Below are 7,168 nucleotides of genomic sequence, written 5' to 3'. Positions count from 1 at the left end.
TTTCCAGAAACTGGCACATAGTAAGCAATTTATTAGTGTTTGCTGACTGATTGGCCTAAACTTTATTTCTATTTCTTTGACTTTGTTTGGAGTGGAGGTCCAATGAGTAGTTTCAATATATTCTAACCAAATTTTCCTTCTGAAGAGATGATGAAATAGCCATTGTTCCAAACCATTTACAAAATGCAGGCAATGTAGTCTTTATTTAATCAGGCAAGCAGGCAAATACTTCACATCTCTCCAAATTGCCCACAGCATCTTGAAGAGCACTCTTGATTTTTTTTTTTTGTTTTCCCCCCTCCCATGCATTAGGCACAATTGGTCCCAAAAACCCCTTGTGGGGATCAAAATCCATCATTTGGCATCAACATTCCAACAACTATCTTGACATGCTCTTCATTTTGATTTGAGTGTTAATCACAATGTATACAGCAATGCAATAGATAATAGTACTTAAGCTCACAACCATAAAATTTTTTAGCTGAAAAACTCACCTGCCTGGAAAAGTCATGTTGGAAAATCCTCTTGTCTTAATATAACCTGAAAAAGACATACATAAAATGGAGCTGGCTCATCTGTCTTCCCACTTGAAGTTAGGAGCCAGAAGCATCTGAAGTCCAAAGAGACTTAGCAGTTCAAAGAAAGCTTGAAGAGAACTAAAGAATACTGAAGAACTCTCCTCTTTCCCACTCTCACTACTCCAATCCACCTAGGAATCTACAGTCCCATACCAATGGGCTTTGGGATTGGGGTTATATGCACACATATATGTACATACATATATAAGCACACACACTTATATACACATACATACAAATATACATAAAGATACATGCATACATGCGTGCATACATATACGTAAGTGATTTCTGCAATACTGAAATGTTCAAAAATAAATGTTCTGACAATCCACCAAAATATAACCTCTGGGGTACCCTTTCTCACATATGTGTATCCCAGAGGAGCTTTCTCATGTTTAGAGTTGTCTGTGGTCAGCATTCACTCAAAACCAAAACTCAAAAGCCTCCACTAAAATGCTTATTTTAAAAGCTAGACACTGTAAAGATGCATTAGTTCAAACAAAAAAAAATTAATCAAACAGTATGGAAATTGAAGTGACAAGAAAAATCCCTCCCCCATCCCCATGCACACATGTGGCATAGCCTGCTGCTATTTCCACAAGATCAGTATGGAGACACCTGTAGGGAGCATCTATTACCAGGGACCGGCATACAGAGTACACACATAAAGAGAATCAATAGCAAGGAAATGTGCACGAAGAAACACAAGTCAGGAGCTCATGTAGCCAGGGAACATGAATGGATGACATACATATGGGAGACATATGGTCAAAGAAAAAAATATGGCTGATGTAACTCTTCTGACACTGCAGAACTACTAATGCCCTCTGGTGATATTATACACTCCTTTCTGCTGCTGTCTAATGGACGTCACATCTCTGCTTTCTGCCAAGAATATTGTTCCACTCATCCTGTGGTCAATTCTGGGCATAGTTCTCCACTACTAATGTAGCTACCTAATGGCCACGTTAGTTCCTCCTGGTAAGGTGTAGTGATTCGAAAGCATTTCCTTCATAAGCTGTTCTCCCCCCCCCCCAACCTTTTCAACCTTTTGACATTTTACTCCCCCTATATACTCTGTCATGGAGTAACCCTGGCTTCCTCGCCGTTCCTCACACAGCACATTCTATTTCAGGACTGTCAGCATTTTTCACTGGCTATTCTTCATGACTAAAATTCCCTTCTTCCTCATCTTTATCTCCCATTTTCCCTGGCTTCTTTGAAGTCCCAGTAAAACTTTTCCCAATCTCACTTAATACTAGCTCCATCTCCCTCAGATTATCTCCAATTTAGCTTTCCCCCAATTTATCTTGTATATATCTTGTTTGTTCACACTTATTTGCATGTTATGTCACCTGTTAGGTTATGCACTTCTTGAGGACAGGGACTGTCTTTTGCCTTTCTTTATATTCATAGTGCTTAGCACAGTGACTGGCATACAGCAAGCATTGAATAAATGTTTACTGATTGATTGAAGACTAAAGTCTAAGTAACCCACCATCCACTCAACCCCCCCCACCAAACCTGAGGATTTACTGAGCTGATAAAGATACAAAGAGACACGATGCAAGATTGAACATAATGATAATTGATTTTACAAGATGAACTTCCCAAGCCATTCTCTTTTCTCTCAACCTGTTAGTTATTAAGCATTTATTAAGCAGGTACTATGTGCCAGGCAATGAGGTAATCCTTTGTCTCTATCTCAAAACAGCCAGTGTAAGATGAAGGTCTTATTTGGTCAGAAGAGCAATGGTTCCTCTTCTTTGGATTGCCTTTATCCCCAAATGTTAGGTGTTGTATCTACCTGAAGATTGCTTGGGAAACAGTTAAGGCAGTGTCTACAGGACTTGAAAAAAGTCTGTTACCTTTTACAACCTTGCCTTTTTTGCTCCCACCTACTTAAATACTTACTATACTCTCAGCCTTCAAAGTACATATCTCAATGGGGGTTGTGGCCACAGCTATTGTCATTCAGTGTCACCTAATGTTTGAGAGAGATGACAGCTCTCAGAAGGTCCTCTTGCTTTTCTGCCCTTTCTAGTTAGAGTAGGAAAAGGGGAATGAGGGAAGATAGGCTTTGAATTTGCTTTGCTTGAAAAGGAAGAGATTCAGTGATCTAATTACACAGTGCAAAATCCTAATCAAGGCAGATAAATCTGGCCAGCTCTTCACTTTCAGAAGGATCTGTTGCTCTCTGCTGCCATCTCTAGTTAGAGTGGGGAAAGCAGAAAGGGGCTAAAGACAGGTTTTTCATTGTATATGAAGAGATGCTGCCATCTAATTGTGCTCTGTAGAATCATGACAAGTGAAGAATTAGCCTGCAGTGCAGAATTTGAGTTATCTCCTGGAACCTGGATTTTCCTCACTCATCTGTTCCCCCGTGAGATTTCTGTAAGTGTGCCCATCCTCCCCTACCAGTACTGAATACACTGGTGGGAAGACGTGACTCAGGTTTATGTATAGATTGTGATGTATCTATTATTCCCGCGTTTGCTTTAATATATAAGTACTTGTGATATTATTATTATGATTTATTTGGCCTTATTGTTAAACACATAACATAGTTTTACATATATTTATAAATCTTTGTCAAATGGTGGTCTTTTCTAGGATGGAGTGGGGAGGGAGGGCAGGAGACAGTTCAGAACTTAAAATGTAAGAAAAAATTATAAAAAGAGAAAAAAGAAAAGAAATGGGTTGATAGGTAAGCATTCTCTCCCTGTCTCAGGAATAGAGCTAAAATAGTAGAGAAATATGAAAAGACAGTGATGAGCTTCTACTCTGTAATTCAGACTCATTAACTGACTGGGAAATCTCCAGCTCACCAGTACAACAGGATTCCCCATTCAACATAGCTGACAGTCTCAGCAACACTGCATCATTTCTTCTCAAAGCTACACTGGCTTTCTGTGTGGTTTCATCTGCTACCCAATGTTTCCTTTTTGGTGCCCAAGGTATATTGGCTCCTGGTTGCCTCACTATCATGGTGCCCCAACTTCTGCTGGAAGTGTCATTGCCTCTCTTACACTTCCTTGAGTCTATGACAGTATCAGCAGCAGTGGCAGGAGTCACAACAGCCACAGCTGCTTTTGTCATAGAGGCAGAGAGGCAAGGACACTTCTACCTGTCCTGGCCAGAAGTTGGGGCACCATGGTGTTTGTCTGTCTTTTCTAGGGGTCTGAATCACAAGAAAGCAGAACGTGGAGTGAAAAGGAGATACTGAGACACAAATTCAACTTGGTTACACTTTAGCCCATCTGGCGACTTTTGTTCTGTTTAAATAAGAGTTCACTAGTGGGTGGAGGGAAGGGATTTGCCAGAATCTTCAGAAACCTTTATCCCAGTTTCTTGATGATTCATTATCCCTGGAGGAAGTTGGAGGGAGATAGAACCAAGGTGATGAAGCTGCAAGCAACTGTGAATCTTGTTTTACTAGTGATTTGGGGAAGCTGATTGCTCTTTTAGTCCATGAGCCTATGATGGGGAGAAATCTGTCAGTCTTCCTTACATTCCCTTTTGGTCTATGATCCTCTATTGGAGTGAATGTCCCTCCCCTATTCCTTTCCCACAAGCTGCAGGTATGTGTGCTCTAGTTCCCCCTACCCAAACCAGAAGATCTAGGAGGTAAATGAGAGGATATCTAGGGAATGAGGCTGGAGAGGAAAATTTCCATATAGAATGTTCAATCTAATCTCTTTTTCACTTCATTCAAATACAACAAACTGTGATCACCACATGTTAAATCTTAGATTCTGCAAAAGTAATGGAATTTGCCTTGAAAGAGTAGAACTATGGAGTGGGGGGCTCTGGTCAAGGTAGAGAGCAGATTTCATATTTTAACATTTTGAGGAATGTTCCATTTTATCATGTAGATCAGCGGTTCTTAACTTAGCATCTAGGGATAGATTTCAGGAGCTCCATGAGCTTGGATATGAATAAAACTACAATAAATTGAGTTATTTTCATTAACCTCTAGCTGAAATTTGGAATGTCCTTCAATTATGAATGTAGGCAATAAATGTTTAGAGGAGTCCATAGGCTCCACCATAGGCTCCTGGATTTGCCCAGAAGGGCTGAGACACAAGAAAGGTAAAGAACCCTTGCCCTAGATTAAATTCAAATATGGCCAGTTGATCAAAGATATTTTTGCAGCTCAGCTTCCCTTTGACCTTGGTGGGGTGGCAAATAGGGAAGCCTGTATTTGCAGGCTGAATACCCTCTGGTGGCCTGAGTACCCTCTGGTAGGGATGTTGCAGGCTCTTTGGAAAGTGCTGTCATCCGGAGAAAGGAGCTTTCTTTCAAGGCCTGACTCAAGTAGAGTTCTACCTAATGAAGCAATTCGGATAAGGGTGGCTAACTAATTAAACTTCCTTGCTGAATAATTGATACAAAGACACATTGTCTTTCTATAACCATAAAGGTAGTTGCCCTAGAACCACACAAAAGGCTACATGGAGGTCAGTGTCACGCAAACATTTCCACACTATAATGGGGCAATGCTGATATGGGAGACAACTAATTAAACTCTTACTTCATAATTGAGAGAGACGCAATGTTTTTCTATAAGCTTAAGGTTGGCTGCCCTGAAACCACACATCCAAAAGGTCCCATATAGAACCTGTGTCACGCAAACATCCCCATCCTGTAACCTCAGTACACTATGACTTTTGACCATGTGTGAGGTCAAATGAAGATCCCTAGATAACTTTTATGTAGCACTTTAAGATTTGCAAAGAACTGTACATATATTATCTCATTGGATATTCACAAGGCTCTTTAAATTAGCTGCTATTATCCCCATTTTATTTTATTTTTTATATTTTGGTGAGGCAATCTGGGTTAAGTGATTTGCCCAGGATCACACAGCTGGTAAGTGTCAAGTATCTGAGGCCAGATTTAAACTCAGGTCCTCCTGACTTCAAGGCTGGAGCTCTATCCAACTATTATCCCAATTTTATAGATGAGGAAACAGTGTCTGAGAGAGGTTAAGTGCCCTGCCCAGGGTCATAGAGCTATTAAAGTTTGAGACCAGATATGAACCCAGGTCTTTCTTATTCCAAGTTTAGTGATCTAACTTTAGGTGCCTAGCAGCCTTATTAGCACCCTCTGCACCTCCAGTTTAGCTTCCTGTCATTGTGCTAGTGTTTCAGTAACCTGCCCATACCCAAGATGTCCTTCCTGGCAGGGGTAGCAATCATGATCTCAGACAAAGCAATTGCAAAATTGACCTGAATAAAAGAAATAAATGAGGAAATGACATTTTGCTGAAGGGTATCATAGACAATAAATTAATGTAAATACTAAATATATATGCACCAAAATGACAAAGTGCCTACATTCTTAAAAGAAATGTTCAATGAGTTACAAGGAGAAATAGTCAGTAAAACCATAATGGTGGATAACTTCAATTTATCTCTCTCTGAGTTAGATAAATCTACCCCTAACTTAGTCTTAAAAGAACGACTAATTTTTACCTGTCAGATCTATGGAGAACAGAAGAATTCATGACCAAACAGGAGATAGAGAACATTATGAAAGCAAAATTTGATAATTTTGATTACATTAAATTGAAAAGTTTTTGCACAAACAAAGCCAATGCAACTAAGATTAGAAGGAAGGTAGAAAATTGGGAAAGAATTTTTACATCCAGTCTTTCTGATAAAGGCCTCATTTCTAAAATATATAGAGAATTAAGACAAATTTATAAGAACACAAGCCATTCCCCAATTGATAAATGGTCAAAGGATATGAACAGACAGTTCTCAGGTGAAGAAATTAAAGCCATCTACAGTCATATGAAAAAAAAGCTCTAAATCATTATTGATTAGAGAAATGCAAATCAAAACAACTCTGAGGTACCACATCACACCTATCAGATTGGCCAACATGACAAAACAGGAAAATGATAAATGTTGGAGAGGATGTGGGAAAATTGGAACGCTAATACATTGTTGGTGGAGTTGTGAAATGATCCAACCATTTTGGAGAACAGTTTGGAACTATGCCCAAAGGGCTACAAAAATGTGCATACCCTTTGATCCAGCAATAGCACTTCTAGGGCTACATCCCAAAGAGATCAAACAAATGGGAAAAGGACCCACATGTACAAAAATATACATAGCAGCTCTTTTTGTGGTGGCAAAGAATTTTAAATTGAGAGGATGCCCATCAATTGGAGAATGGCTGAGCAAGTTGTGGTATATAAATGTAATGGAATACTATTGTGCTATAAGAAATGATGAACAGGCTGACTTCAGAAAAACCTGGGAAGACTTATATGGTCTGATGCTGAGTGAAGTGAGCAGAACCAAGAGGACTTTGTACACAATAGCAGCCACGTTATGCAACGACTAAGAATGTTAAACCGAACCCTTCTCAGCATTACGGGGATCTAAGACATCTCCAGATGCCTCGGGATAGAAAATGCTGTCCACATCCAAAGAAAGAACTATGGAAGTCGAATCGCTCTCACTTATTTTTACCTTCTGTTGAGTTTTGTTTCATCTTTCTGATGGTTCCTCCTATTGGTTTTAATTTTTACTTACAACTTCACTAATGTGAAAATATGTTTAATGGGTATATAA

The sequence above is a fragment of the Phascolarctos cinereus genome, unplaced genomic scaffold (genome assembly GCF_003287225.1).
Source record: "Phascolarctos cinereus isolate Bilbo 61053 unplaced genomic scaffold, phaCin_HiC Scaffold_4;HRSCAF=312, whole genome shotgun sequence".
NCBI lineage: Eukaryota > Metazoa > Chordata > Mammalia > Diprotodontia > Phascolarctidae > Phascolarctos > Phascolarctos cinereus.
This window is presented reverse-complemented; position numbering follows the sequence as displayed.